We start from the raw sequence: 14,929 nt of genomic DNA, 5'->3' as shown, positions 1-14,929 counted from the left end.
GCTAATCTGGATTTTAATGATTTATTTGTGGGTTTAATTGGTCAATTCCTATAGACGACAAGCCTCAGACAAAGTTGGCATTATAATATAATATAATATAATATAATATAATATAATATAATATAATATAATATAATATAACATAACATAATATAATATAATGTTATATAATATAAGTATATATAATATTGTAATCGATTCAACCATAGAAATTTTCCTTCCTCAAAATTGGCGGTCCCTGGTGTTTAAGGTGGTGAACTGCAAGCTGAATGCCCTTCAACTAGTTCTTTAGAATAACAACGGGGTCAGGTTACTTGTTAATCTGCCAGAGAGTTTACGTAGTACTTTTACCTAGTTTCACACGGGTTTGGGAAACACTCTTTAATTAACGATCAATCTTAAGTACAAGTTAACGAAATTCTTAGCATTACGAAGCTTTCGGGAAACCCAACCCTATTTTTTATAGGAAATGCAATAGAAATATATATTATGCATAAGTAGTATAATACTGTCTTTAGAACGTATTTTTGTTTGTGGAAATGCTGTGTGTTTGTAATGTATATATATATATATTTGTTTTTAATCCTGTTTATCCTATACAGAATGTAAAATATGATTTCCTGTATACCTTTTTAATTCGGTGTGGTAGATTGCTCACACTCAAAGGCAATTAGGTTTGAACATAGTTCATTACTATGTTTATATTAACATTAAAATGTTTGTTGTGTTTAACAGTCTCATAGATGCTGAAAGTAAAGAGAGCTTTGTGCAGAGATCTGTGTTCATTGAGGACAGCGTCAGCACTTAAAGCACTGAGTATGTATTATTTGTTTCTCAACAAAAATTAAGTTATGCAACATCCCACAAATGTTCTTGTTTTTCATACTTAGAATTACCAGATAATTTGAAAAATCTGAAGGAGGTTGTTTCAGCAATGAAGGTTCCTTCTGTCTTATCGGCACCCTCATGCTCTACATCATCATCTTCAGCCTGCTGCGTCAGCACCTGTTGAAATACTTAGGGGAGCATGCATTGAAAATATGTTATACTTAAAAAAACATATTTGCAGGATGATATGTGTCAAAGTAACAATTATATGAATTGCTGGACCCAAGTTTTACCAGCAGAGCACAGGCCAATGCATCACACATTTCCATTTATTACTTTTAATGATTTGTGAGAAAGGGTTTAGTGGGCAAAAATAAATACTGATAAATTCAAATAAACAGGTAAATATTAAAGATTTATTTATCTAAATATAAAATCTCATATTAACTTAATTTTAACAAAAAGTGCAGTGCGTAACTATAGTGACTGAAGCACAGCACACAGGCTGACTACATACATGGTGCTGTTAAAAAAGATTATAAAGATGAATATCCAGGCAGGAGTATTAAGAACTGACAAAACACATTCCCTGTTGTTTTGACACTGTTGGCTGTAATGGTGTATTTGCCTGACTAGATTTGCTGTGCTTTATCAGGGTGTGGTTGTGCCCTGATGATGTGATTTTTCCTTTTTCTTCAATACAATAACCCTGGCTGCCATTAGGAACCAGGTTGAGAAACTCAGACCCATGCTGGTGCAGTGGACCATTGATTCATTTATTTGTGTGTTGAATGCAGCAAAGGCAGAAATGCCTGATCCCTGCATGTTCCTACAGTAACTTATCGAAACTTTGTGGTAAATTGAGTGCTGGTGCTGTTGTTTGCCCACTGCTTGCAGTCCGTCAGGTTTGTGGACGGTGGAGTTTGTGGATGCGAGTGCCTCTGTGTTTATGTTACTTTCTGGCTCTCTGCCTTTAGTTAGGCTCTTTTACTCAGATCTGCCGAAGTCATTAGCCACACTCTGATAATGTTTAATATTCTCTGTTTTACATGAATCCATTCAAAACTAATTCAATCTCTCTGCCTTCCTCAGAGTGGATGACCGATGGATATTCGACCAGACTGATGGAAGTTTCTGGAAGTCAGCCTTTCCATCACCCACCACAGTTCCAGTTTATTCACCTGCCTTGGACTAGCTGTTCACGCTTCACTACTGATAGCATCGAAGCTACATGAACTCTAACTGCTTTCATTACTCATAGTTTTCGACGGCAAAGCTTTTTTTCAAGATGAAAACGAGACGATAACTAAATAAAAACCGCATAGAAAAATAAAAACTGACATTTTATCAACAAATTAAAACGAGACAAAAATGTTTTGGCAGGGACAACAACCAATCAGAACTGATTTAGTTTTGTGAAAGGTAGGGACCAGTTAGAAAGAGATCCAATCACTACTATTTAGTGTAGATGGAGAGGCAGGACAAGCAGGGTAGTCATCCAATCAGTACCCGTCTCTTCTGCAGCAGTGCGATCAGATACAAAACCCAGTAGGACAGACTCACCTGTGGACTGTCTTTACGCGACTGGAAGTTAATTTGACAGTGTCAGCACGGAGAAAGAGGAGAGAACATATATTTCTACTTTGACATTGCAAAAACATATAAACCATATGGAGCGAGCGGAAAAACACCACAAATCTTTCAGGCTTCTGCAGACAAGTCACACAGATGCAACTTTGCACTCCATGCAAATTTTTAAATGCTAATGTTATTTCATGAGCTGTTGGTGTGTTTAACTCGGCTGTGTACTAAAAAGACTTCACTGCTGTTCTGTATATTTAATGTTACTGATACAAAACTTTCTCATTAAGATAAGATCATCTGTTTAGTCCCACAGTGGGAAAACATAGCTAGTGTTGACAGCAGGAACAGGTCAGAAAGGAAAAAGATGTAGCGAAACTATAACAATAAAATAAGTGAATCTTTTAACCCAAAAGTAAATTTTCTCATAAGTTTTTCGCTTTAACTCATAAAGTCTCTAAGGTACATCCTGAGAGCATGCTCTACAGGGCATTGGGTGAATGTGTGTTTTTGACCTTATTTATAGAATGTAGCTACAGTAGGTGGGCTGAGTTTGTGCTGGAGATAAAACTAGATTCTTTAAAAGATGTGTTTTTCCGTCTACAGCTCTGTTTAAACTATAATTTAAATTCAAATGTTTTATGACCTGATTTCTAAAACAATATTTTAAATGTAAAATATTTATAGTCACATACCTAGTAAAATGTATTTTACTTTTAAACATTAAAAATATTACACAACTGTTTAATAAATGTTTAGTTAATAATTCAAGAGAACTGATGAAAAAGCAAGACTGTAGTTTTAGTTGACTATGTTCTTATGATATTTAGTCGACTAAAAACTAAAAACATTTCAGATGATTCATTTATGGCTAAAACTAAATGAAAATTTGTTGTCAAAAATGTACACTAGACTAAATATTTATTGAAAAGCTGTTTGACCAGTGGGAGGATGGTCACTCCTAAGGTTTCTTACTCCTCCTCCAGGTCTATAGGAGTTTTTCCTTGCCTCTGTGCTCACTGGGGAGTTTTGAGCTCCTTTCTTACTAAAGACTGAGATAAACTTCAAGTGTTGTTTTGAACTGGAAACTTCTGTTTCGTTCAGAAATGAGTTTTTGAGACCAAAAACATATTGTAACTGTGTGAATTGCACTCACATCTTGTTTTCAACATTTCAGAGGTTGTGTTCAGAGGTTGTGTTGAAATGATTTTTTTAAGAAGTATAACATATTATTACTGTGTTAAATGCATTAAAATCTTGTTTTAAACATTTCCTAAGTGTTTTGGTTCTTTTGTCTGTTGAATGTAGTAAAGGCTGTCTTTGGAGGTTTCAGGCGGAGAAAAGCGTTACAGAGAGAAACTGCATTACGTGTTTTTTGAACGGAAAACATCTCTTTTGTTCCGAAATGAGTTTTTAAGAAGTAAAACATATTAACACTGTGTTAAATGCATTAAAATCTTGTTTTCAACATTTTCTAAGTGTTTGGGTTAGATTATGTGTAAAATGTAGTAAAGGCTGTCTTTGGAGGTTTCAGGCGGAGAAAAGTCTTTTGCGTATAGTTTTGAGCTCCTCTCCTAACAGCGATAAGCTGCTTCAAGTGTTGTTTTGAACTGAAAACATCTTTTTCGATCAGAAATGAGTTTTTACGAAGGAAAACACATTTTAGCTGTGTAAAATGCACTAACATCGTGTAATAAACTTTTCTTAGTTGTTTTGGTTCACCTGTGTGTAGAATGTAGTAAAGTGTGTTTTCAGACGGTTTAAGATGAGAAAAGTCTTTTGCGTATAGTTTTGAGCTATTCTCTCACTCCTAACAGCGTTAAACTGCTTCAAGTGTTGTTTTGAACTGAAAACATCTTTTTCGATCAGAAATGAGTTTTTACGAAGGAAAACACATTTTAGCTGTGTAAAATTCACTAACATCGTGTAATAAACTTTTCTTAGTTGTTTCGGTTCACCTGTGTGTAGAATGTAGTAAAGTGTGTTTTCAGACGGTTTAAGATGAGAAAAGTCTTTTGCGTATAGTTTTGAGCTATTCTCTCACTCCTAACAGCGTTAAACTGCTTCAAGTGTTGTTTTGAACTGAAAACATCTTTTTCGATCAGAAATGAGTTTTTACGAAGGAAAACACATTTTAGCTGTGTAAAATTCACTAACATCGTGTAATAAACTTTTCTTAGTTGTTTCGGTTCACCTGTGTGTAGAATGTAGTAAAGTGTGTTTTCAGACGGTTTAAGATGAGAAAAGTCTTTTGCGTATAGTTTTGAGCTCCTCTCTCACTCCTAACAGCGTTAAACTGCTTCAAGTGTTGTTTTGAACTGAAAACCTCTTTTTCGATCAGAAATGAGTTTTTACGAAGGAAAACACATTTTAGCTGTGTAAAATGCACTAACATCGTGTAATAAACTTTTCTTAGTTGTTTCGGTTCACCTGTGTGTAGAATGTAGTAAAGTGTGTTTTCAGACGGTTTAAGATGAGAAAAGTCTTTGCGTATAGTTTTGAGCTCCTCTCTCAATCCTAACAGCGATAAACGGCTTCAAGTGTTGCTTTGAACTGAAAACATCTTTTTCGATCAGAAATGAGTTTTTACGAAGGAAAACACATTTTAGCTGTGTAAAATGCACTAACATCGTGTAATAAACTTTTCTTAGTTGTTTTGGTTCACCTGTGTGTAGAATGTAGTAAAGTGTGTTTTCAGACGGTTTAAGATGAGAAAAGTCTTTTGCGTATAGTTTTGAGCTCCTCTCTCACTCCTAACAGCGTTAAACTGCTTCAAGTGTTGTTTTGACCTGAAAACATCTTTTTCGATCAGAAATGAGTTTTTACGAAGGAAAACACATTTTAGCTGTGTAAAATGCACTAACATCGTGTAATATACTTTTCTTAGTTGTTTGGGTTCACCTGTGTGTAGAATGTAGTAAAGTGTGTTTTCAGACGGTTTAAGATAAGAAAAGTCTTTTGCGTATAGTTTTGAGCTCCTCTCTCACTCCTAACAGCGTTAAACTGCTTCAAGTGTTGTTTTGAACTGAAAACCTCTTTTTCGATCAGAAATGAGTTTTTACGAAGGAAAACACATTTTAGCTGTGTAAAATGCACTAACATCGTGTAATAAACTTTTCTTAGTTGTTTTGGTTCACCTGTGTGTAGAATGTAGTAAAGTGTGTTTTCAGACGGTTTAAGATGAGAAAAGTCTTTTGCGTATAGTTTTGAGCTCCTCTCTCAATCCTAAAAGCGATAAACGGCTTCAACTGTTGCTTTGAACTGAAAACATCTTTTTCGATCAGAAATGAGTTTTTACGAAGGAAAACACATTTTAGCTGTGTAAAATGCACTAACATCGTGTAAAAAACTTTTCTTAGTTGTTTTGGTTCACCTGTGTGTAGAATGTAGTAAAGTGTGTTTTCAGACGGTTTAAGATGAGAAAAGTCTTTTGCGTATAGTTTTGAGCTCCTCTCTCAATCCTAAAAGCGATAAACGGCTTCAACTGTTGCTTTGAACTGAAAACATCTTTTTCGATCAGAAATGAGTTTTTACGAAGGAAAACACATTTTAGCTGTGTAAAATGCACTAACATCGTGTAATAAACTTTTCTTAGTTGTTTTGGTTCACCTGTGTGTAGAATGTAGTAAAGTGTGTTTTCAGACGGTTTAAGATAAGAAAAGTCTTTTGCGTATAGTTTTGAGCTATTCTCTCACTCCTAACAGCGTTAAACTGCTTCAAGTGTTGTTTTGAACTGAAAACATCTTTTTCGATCAGAAATGAGTTTTTACGAAGGAAAACACATTTTAGCTGTGTAAAATGCACTAACATCGTGTAATAAACTTTTCTTAGTTGTTTCGGTTCACCTGTGTGTAGAATGTAGTAAAGTGTGTTTTCAGACGGTTTAAGATGAGAAAAGTCTTTGCGTATAGTTTTGAGCTCCTCTCTCAATCCTAACAGCGATAAACGGCTTCAAGTGTTGCTTTGAACTGAAAACATCTTTTTCGATCAGAAATGAGTTTTTACGAAGGAAAACACATTTTAGCTGTGTAAAATGCACTAACATCGTGTAATAAACTTTTCTTAGTTGTTTTGGTTCACCTGTGTGTAGAATGTAGTAAAGTGTGTTTTCAGACGGTTTAAGATGAGAAAAGTCTTTTGCGTATAGTTTTGAGCTCCTCTCTCACTCCTAACAGCGTTAAACTGCTTCAAGTGTTGTTTTGACCTGAAAACATCTTTTTCGATCAGAAATGAGTTTTTACGAAGGAAAACACATTTTAGCTGTGTAAAATGCACTAACATCGTGTAATATACTTTTCTTAGTTGTTTGGGTTCACCTGTGTGTAGAATGTAGTAAAGTGTGTTTTCAGACGGTTTAAGATGAGAAAAGTCTTTTGCGTATAGTTTTGAGCTCCTCTCTCAATCCTAACAGCGATAAACTGCTTCAAGTGTTGTTTTGAACTGAAAACATCTTTTTCGATCAGAAATGAGTTTTTACGAAGGAAAACACATTTTAGCTGTGTAAAATGCACTAACATCGTGTAATAAACTTTTCTTGGTTGTTTTGGTTCACTTGTGTGAAGAATGTAGTTAAAGTGTGTTTTCAGACGGATTAAGCTGAGAGAAGCCGTTTGCGTACAGTTTTGAGCTCCCATTTTACTTCTTACAGCGATAAACTGCTTCAAGTGTTGTTAGGAACTGAAAGCATCTTTTTTTCTTCTGAGACATTCTTAGGGGGAAAAGTCAATCTAAAAGGGGAGAAAAGTGCATAAACAATGCAAACAATGATATCAAAGAGCTCTTCTCTCAGCTTTAGAACAGCAATTGAAACATTTTGACCCAAAAGAATTTTGAAAAATTTTAGGCCCAAAAATATTTTTACCCAAAAAACATTGAAAAATTTCGGGACCCAAAAATATCTTCGAAAAATTTTGGGACCCACAAAACTTTGAAATATTTTGAGACCCGAAAAATTTTGACCCAAAATAACTTCGAAAAATTTTGGGACCCAAAAAAAACTCAGAATAGACAACAGAGGTTTTTGCACTAATACCAATAATACCCGAACACTGAACAATTCAATGGGCTGTATGGGTGTTATTTTTGCTATCTCACAGGTGATGAACCCTATCCTTTCAGAAGACCAGAACTTGTTCTCAGGCAAAATCTGAGGCATCTGAGACAAAACAGTATGACCACCAGCTACTCCAGAACAGCCAGTCATGGGTGTAAAAGGTCAATCTGTATTGATGAGATTAAAAACGTTTTAGATGATTGATGGCTTTTTTCCAGAGTACCAACATAGTGTTTGTCTTGATGTGACTCGACAGTTTTTTAGACCCGAAAAAACTTCGAAAAATATTGGGAAAAAAAAACTTTGAAAAATTTTGTGACCCAAAAAAACTTTGAAAAATTTTGTGACCCAAAATTAGTTCGAAAAATTTTTAGATCTGAAAAAATTTTGACACAAAAAAACATCGAAAAATTTCGGATCCCAAAAAAATCGTCGAAACACTTTGGGACCCAAAATAACTTTGAAAAATTTTGGGCCCAAAAAAAGTTTGACCCAAAAATACTTCTAAAAATGTTGACACAAATTTGCTTCGAAAAATTATAAAGACCCGAAAAAATTTTGACACAAAAAAACATTGAAAAATTTCTGATTCCAAATAAATCTTCAAAAAATTTTGGGACCCAAAAAATTTTTGACCTAAAATAATTTTGACCTCATAATATCTTCGAAAAATGTTTGGGACCCAAAATAACTTTGAAAAATTTGGGTATCACACAGGTGAAGGACCCAATCCTTTCAGAAGACCAGAACTTGTTCTCAGGCAAAATCTGAGGCATCTGAGACAAAACAGTATGACCACCAGCTACTCCAGAACAGCCAGTCATGGGTGTAAAAGGCCAATCTGTATTGATGAGATTAAAAACGTTTTAGATGATTGATGGCTTTTTTCCAGAGTACCAACATAGTTTTTGTCTTGATGTGACTCGAAAGTCGGTGATTATATGGCTGGATTCACCAAATCACAGCAAAAAGTGGTATATAGACAGAATTTTTTTTTTAAGAAAATGTGAAACTATGTAATGTTAATGCAGCGGAAATGGCTTTTAGGAAATTTGTCATCCAGTTTGAGGTGCTGTACGACACTGAAAAAGTGTCTTTTAATGTACACCTGCTGACACACATTGCAGTTAGCCTTAGGTAATGGGGTCCTTTGTGGGCAACTTCCACCTTTTCTTCTGAGTTATTAAATGGCACTCTTGTGAAGTACTTCAATGGAACTACACATGTGACTGTCCAGATTGTAAAGACATTCTTAGGTGGAAAAGTGGAGAAAAGTGCATAAAGGGGAGAAAAGTGCATAAAGAATGCAAACAATTATATCAAAGATCTCTTCTCTCAGCTTAAAAAAAATTTGACCCAAAAAAACTTGAAAAACTTTGGTACCCAAAAAATGTTGACCCAGAAAAAAAAGAAATATTTTGGGACCGAAAAAAAATCTTCGAAAAATTTTGGGACCCAAAAAAATATTCGAAAAAGTTTAAGACCAAAAAAATGTTGAGGCCAAAAAAAAATTTGACCCAAAAAAACTTGGAAAATTTTTAGACCCAAAAAATTTTGACACAAAATTGGTTCAAAAAATTTTTAGACCCGAAAAAATTTTGACACAAAAAAACATTGAAAAATTTTGGATCCCGAAAAAATCTTCGAAAAATTTTGGGACCCATAAAAATTTTGACCTAAAATAATTTTGACCTCAAAATATCTTCGAAAAATTTTGGGACCCAAAATAACTTTGAAAATTTTTGGGCCCAAAAAAAGTTTGACCCAAAAAAACTTCAAAAAATTTTGGGACCCAAAAAAACTTTGAAAAATTTTGAGACCCAAAAAAACTTAAAAAAAATGTTAAGACCAAAAAAATGTTAAGAACCGAAAAAATGTTGAAAAATTTGGGACCCAAAAAAACTTTGAAAAATTTTGGGACCCAAGAAAACTTTAAAAATATTAAGAACAAAAAAATGTTGAGACCTGAAAAAATGTAGAAAAATTTTGGGACCCAAAAAAACTTTGAAAAATTTAGGGCCCAAAAAAATTTAGAAAAATTTTTAGACCAAAAAAATTTTGACACAAAAAAATTCAGAATAGACAACAGAGGTTTTTGCACTAATACCAATAAAACGCGAACACTGAACAATTCAATGGGCTGTATGGGTGTGATTTTTGCTATCACACAGGTGAAGGACCCAATCCTTTCAGAAGACCAGAACTTGTTCTCAGGCAAAATCTGAGGTATCTGAGACAAAACAGTATGACAGCCAGTCATGAGTGTAAAAGGCCAATCTGTATTGATTAGATTAAAACGTTTTGGATGATTGATGGCTTTTTTTCCAGAGTACCAACATAGTGTTTGTCTTGATGTGTCTCGACAGTCGGTGATTATATGGCTGCATTCACCAAATCACAGCAAAAAGTGGTATATAGACAGAAAAACAAACATTGTTGGCCAAAAATTGCTCACAGTCCAGCCTCCTGTAGAGTTCACCAGAACACCACGATCATTACATGATCGTAATTTTAGAGTGGAGTTCTTTTCTATTCATTGCGACTTCTAAATGGTTTTCTAATGAAGAAGTTCTGTAATTATCTCTTTCTTTCAGTTTTTGCTATGCACATGCTTCTTAAAGAAAATGTGAAACTATTAACATTACATAGTTTCATATTTTCTTGAAGAAGCATGTGCATAGCAAAAACTAAAAAAACTAAAGTACTGATTCCAGTACTTAGAAGTGGCAATGAATAGAAAAGAAGAACTGACCTCTACTCTGACGCTTTCCAAAATGTACAATCGTAATAATCGTGGTGTTCTGGTTAACTCTACAGGAGGCTGGATTGCAAGCAATTTTTGGCCAAAAATGTCTTTTTTTCTACCTATATATCACTTTTTGCTGTGATTTGGTGAATCCAGCCATATAATCACCGACTGTCGAGTCACATCAAGACTCGTTCTCTGGAAAAAAGGCACCAATCATCTGAAACGTTTTTAATTTCATCAACACAGATTGGCCTTTTACACTCATGACTGGCTGTTCTGGAGTAGCTGGTGGTCATACTGTTTTGTCTCAGATGCCTCAGATTTTGCCTGAGAACAAGTTCTGGTCGAAGATTTTTTGAGGTCAAATTTTTTTGGGTCCCAAAATTTTCCGAAGATTTTTTAAGGTCCAAATTTTTTATATATTTTTATATTATATTCAGATTTGATAGGGATTCACAGGTTTTTTGGGTCCCAGAATTTTTCAAAGTTTTTTGGGTCAAAATTTTTCGAAGTTTTTTTAGGTCCCAAAATTTTTCGAAGTGTTTTTGGGTCAAAATATTTTCGGGTCTCAAACTTTTTTTGGGCCCAAAATTTTGTAAAGTTGTTTTGGGTCCCCAATTTTTTTTGAGCCCAAAATTTTTCAAAGTTTTTTTGGGTCCTAAAATTTTTCAAAGTTTTTTTGGGTCTTAAAATTTTTCTGAATTTTTTCGGGTCTCAAAATTTTTTGGGCCCAAAATTTTGTAAAGTTGTTTTGGGTCCCAAAATTTTTTTGTGCCCAAAATTTTTCAAAGTTTTTTTGGGTCCCAAAATTTTTCAAAGTTTTTTTGGGTCCCAAAATTTTTCAAAGTTTTTTTGGGTCAAAATAATTTTGGGTCCCAACGTTTTTTCGAAGATTGTTTTGGGTCCCAAAATTTTTCGAAGTTTTTTTAGGTCTCAAAATTTTTCGAAGTGTTTTTGGGTCAAAATTTTTTCTTCAAGTTTTTTTGGGTCCCAAAATTTTTCAAAGATTTTATCGGGTCTCAAAATTTTTTGGGTCCAAAAATTTTTCAAAGATTTTTTTGGGTCAAAATTTTTTAGGGTGTCAAAATTTTTCTAAATTTTTTCGGGTCTCAACATTTTTTTGGGCCCAAAATTTTTCAAAGTTTTTTTGGGTCCCAAATTTTTTTGGGTCTCAAAATTTTTCAAAGTTTTTTTGGGTCCCAAAATTTTTGAAGTTTTTTTTGAGTGAAGCTGAGAGAAGAGATCTTTGATATTATTGTTTGCATTGTTTATGCACTTTTCTCCCCTTTTAGATAGACTTTTCCACCTAAGAATGTCTTTACAATCTGAACAGGCACATGTGTAGTTCCATTGAAGTACTTCACAAGAGTGCCATTAAATGACTCAGAAGAAATTGTGGAAGTTGCCCACAAAGGATCCCATTTCCTAAGGCTAACTGCAATGTGTGTCAGCAGATGTACATTGAAAGACACTTTAGCAGTGTCATACAGCACCTCAAACTGGATGACAAATTTCCTAAAAAACATTTTCGCTGCATTAACATTACATAGTTTCACATTTTCTTTAAGAAGCATGTGCATAGCAAAAACTGAAAGAAAGAGATGATTACAGAACTTCTTAATTAGAAAACCATTTAGAAGTCGCAATGAATAAAAAAGAAGAAATGACCTCCACTCTAAATTTACGATCATGTGTTTACGATTGTGAATTTAAATTTAAATTTACGATTGTGGTGTTCTGGTGAACTCTACAGGAGGCTGGACTGTGAGCAATTTTTGCCCAACAATGTTTGTGTTTCTGTCTATATACCACTTTTTGCTGTGATTTGGTGAATCCAGCCTTATAATCACCGACTGTCGAGACACATCAAGACAAACACTATGTTGGTACTCTGAAAAATAGCCACCAATCATCTAAAAAGTTTTTAATTTCATCAATACAGATTGGCCTTTTACACCCATGACTGGCTGTTCTGGAGTACTGTTTTGTCTCAGATGCCTCAGATTTGGCCTGAGAACAAGTTCTGGTCTTCTGAAAGGATAGGGTCCTTCATCTGTGTGATAGCAAAAATCACACCCATACAGCCCATAGAATTGTTCTCTGTTCTGGTATTATTGGTATTAGTGCAAAAGCCTCTGTTGTCTATTCTGAGTTTTTTTGTGTAAAAATTTTTTGGGTCTAAAAATTTATCTAAATTTTTTTGGGCCCAAAATTTTTCTAAATTTTTCTAAATTTTTTCGGGTCTCAACATTTTTTTGGTCTTAAAATTTTTCAAAGTTTTTTTGGGTCCCAAAAATTTTCAAAGTTTTTTTAGGTCCCAAAGTTTTTTGAAGTTTTTTTGGGTCAAACTTTTTTTGGCCACAAAATTTTTCGAAGATATTTTGTGTCAAGATTTTTTTGGGTCCTAAAATTTTTTGGGGTCAAAATTTTTGGGGTCTCAAAATTTTTCGAAGATTTTTTGAGGTCAAATTATTTTGGGTCCCAAAATTTTCCGAAGATTTTTTAAGGTCAAAATTTTTTTGGCTCCCAAAATATTTTAAAGATTTTTTTGGGTTCCGAAAATGTTCGATGATTTTTGGGTTAAAATTTTTTCGGGTCTCAAAATTTTTCGAAGTTTTTTTTGGGTCAAAATGTTTTAATTGCTGTTCTAAAGCTGAGAGAAGAGAACTTTGATATCATTGTTTGCATTCTTTATGCACTTTTCTCCACGTTTAGATAGACTTTTCCACCTAAGAATGTCTTAACAATCTGGACAGGCACATATATCTTATATATCTACAATAGACTTTTTTCTCTTTTGCAACCTGTTGTTGCATCCGAGTGGTAATATACAGGAAACAACTGTAATGCTCGCACTTTGTTACTGGACCATCATTAAAGGCTTTCAGTGGCTAGGTTGTGCGATACAGGCACTCTGTTTAGAAGCAGTGCCAAAGACCCTTACCCACTCAGATATTCAGATTTGGTAGTGATTCACAGATTTTTTGGGTCCCAAATTTTTTCGAAGATTGTTTTGGGTCCCAAAGTTTTTCGAAGTGTTTTTGGGTCAAAATTTTTTTGGGTCCCAAATTTTTTCGAAGATTGTTTTGGGTCCCAAAATTTATCGAAGTTTTTTTGTATCAAAAATTTTTTGGGCTCAAAATTTTTCAAAGTTTTTTTGGGTTTCAAAATTTTTCTAAATTTTTTCGGGTATCAAAATTTTTTTGGGCCCAAAATTTTTAAAAGTTTTTTTGGGTCCCAAATTTTTTTGAAGTTTTTTTGGGTCAAAATATTTTCGAGTATCAAATTTTTTTTGCACCCAAAATTTTGTAAAGTTTTTTTGGGTCCCCAAATTTTTTTGGGCCCAAGTTTTTCAAAGTTTTTTTGGGTCCCAAAATTTTTCAAAGTTTTTTTGGGTCAAAATAATTTTGGGTCCCAAATTTTTTCGAAGATTGTTTTGGGTCCCAAAATTTTTCGAAGTTTTTTTGGGTCCCAAAATGTTTTGGGTCTCAAAATTTTTCGAAGATTTTTTGGGTCTCAAAATTTTTCGAAGATTTTTTGAGGTCACATTTTTTTGGGTCCCAAAATTTTTCGAAGATTTTTTAAAGTCAAATTATTATTATTTTTTTTTATATTTTAGATTAAAATCAAAAGCAGTTACAATTACTTGACAGTGAAAAACAACACTTTCTATGCTCAACATTTTTTTTTTCCCCATCCCCCCATCCCCCCATCCCCCCCAAACATTTTTGTCCACCCTAGCCATACAAACTCACAATAAAGCAAATTTGAATGAGATAATGAATAAAAATAAAAATACAAGCACAACAAAAATACACACTCACAAAAAAATAAATAAATAAATAAATAAATAAATAAATAAATAATAATAATAATAATAATAATAATAAATCAATCCAAATTATTATAGTACTCCAAAGTTCAGGTTCAGTCAGCCGGCAATGTCGAAAGCGAATCAACGTAGGAAAGAAAAGAGTTCCATTTGGTGTAAAATGAGGCGGAGTTGCCTTTCAAGGTACATGACGTCTTTTCCACTTTGAGAAACTGAATTACATCTTGAAGCCACAGAGCAACAGAAGGAGGTTTTGAGGACTTCCATAAAAAAAGGATGCAGCGCCTTGCTAGTAAGGATGTAAAGGCCAAGACCTGTGCCTGCCCTCGGGTAAGTGAGGATAATTGAAGGGAAAGGCCAAATATTGCCACAAGTGGACACATATCTATTTCAACCTCCAAAACCTTGGACATGATATCAAAGTAAAAGGTCCAGAACCTCTGTAAAACTGGGCAAAAGAAAAACATGTGGCTTAGATTACAAGGAGAAAATGAACACCTATCACACCGATCACTGACTAGGTTGGGATAAAATTTTGATAACTGCAATTTAGAACGGTGCATTCTATGCAAAACCTTAAATTGAATCAATTGAAGCCTTGCACAGGGTGAACAAGACTGCACCACCTTAATTACTGTGACCCACCATTGGTCCAAAAGAGAAATGCCCAACTCCCCCTCCCAGGCACATTTAATTTTACACACACCAGCTACATCAAAATTTAGAAGTTGCAAATACAATCTAGATATAAGTGACTTTTTGTGAGGATCTAAAGATAATAAATCATCCCAAGGCTGCACTATAGGGCAGCTAGGGAAGAGAGATAAGGCACAATGTCTGATCTGGAAATATCGAAACAGATGCGAAGAGGGCAGGTTAAACTCAG

This window comes from Astyanax mexicanus, chromosome 10 (genome assembly GCF_023375975.1).
Source record: "Astyanax mexicanus isolate ESR-SI-001 chromosome 10, AstMex3_surface, whole genome shotgun sequence".
Classification (NCBI taxonomy): domain Eukaryota; kingdom Metazoa; phylum Chordata; class Actinopteri; order Characiformes; family Acestrorhamphidae; genus Astyanax; species Astyanax mexicanus.
Note: the sequence above shows the minus strand (reverse complement) of the source record.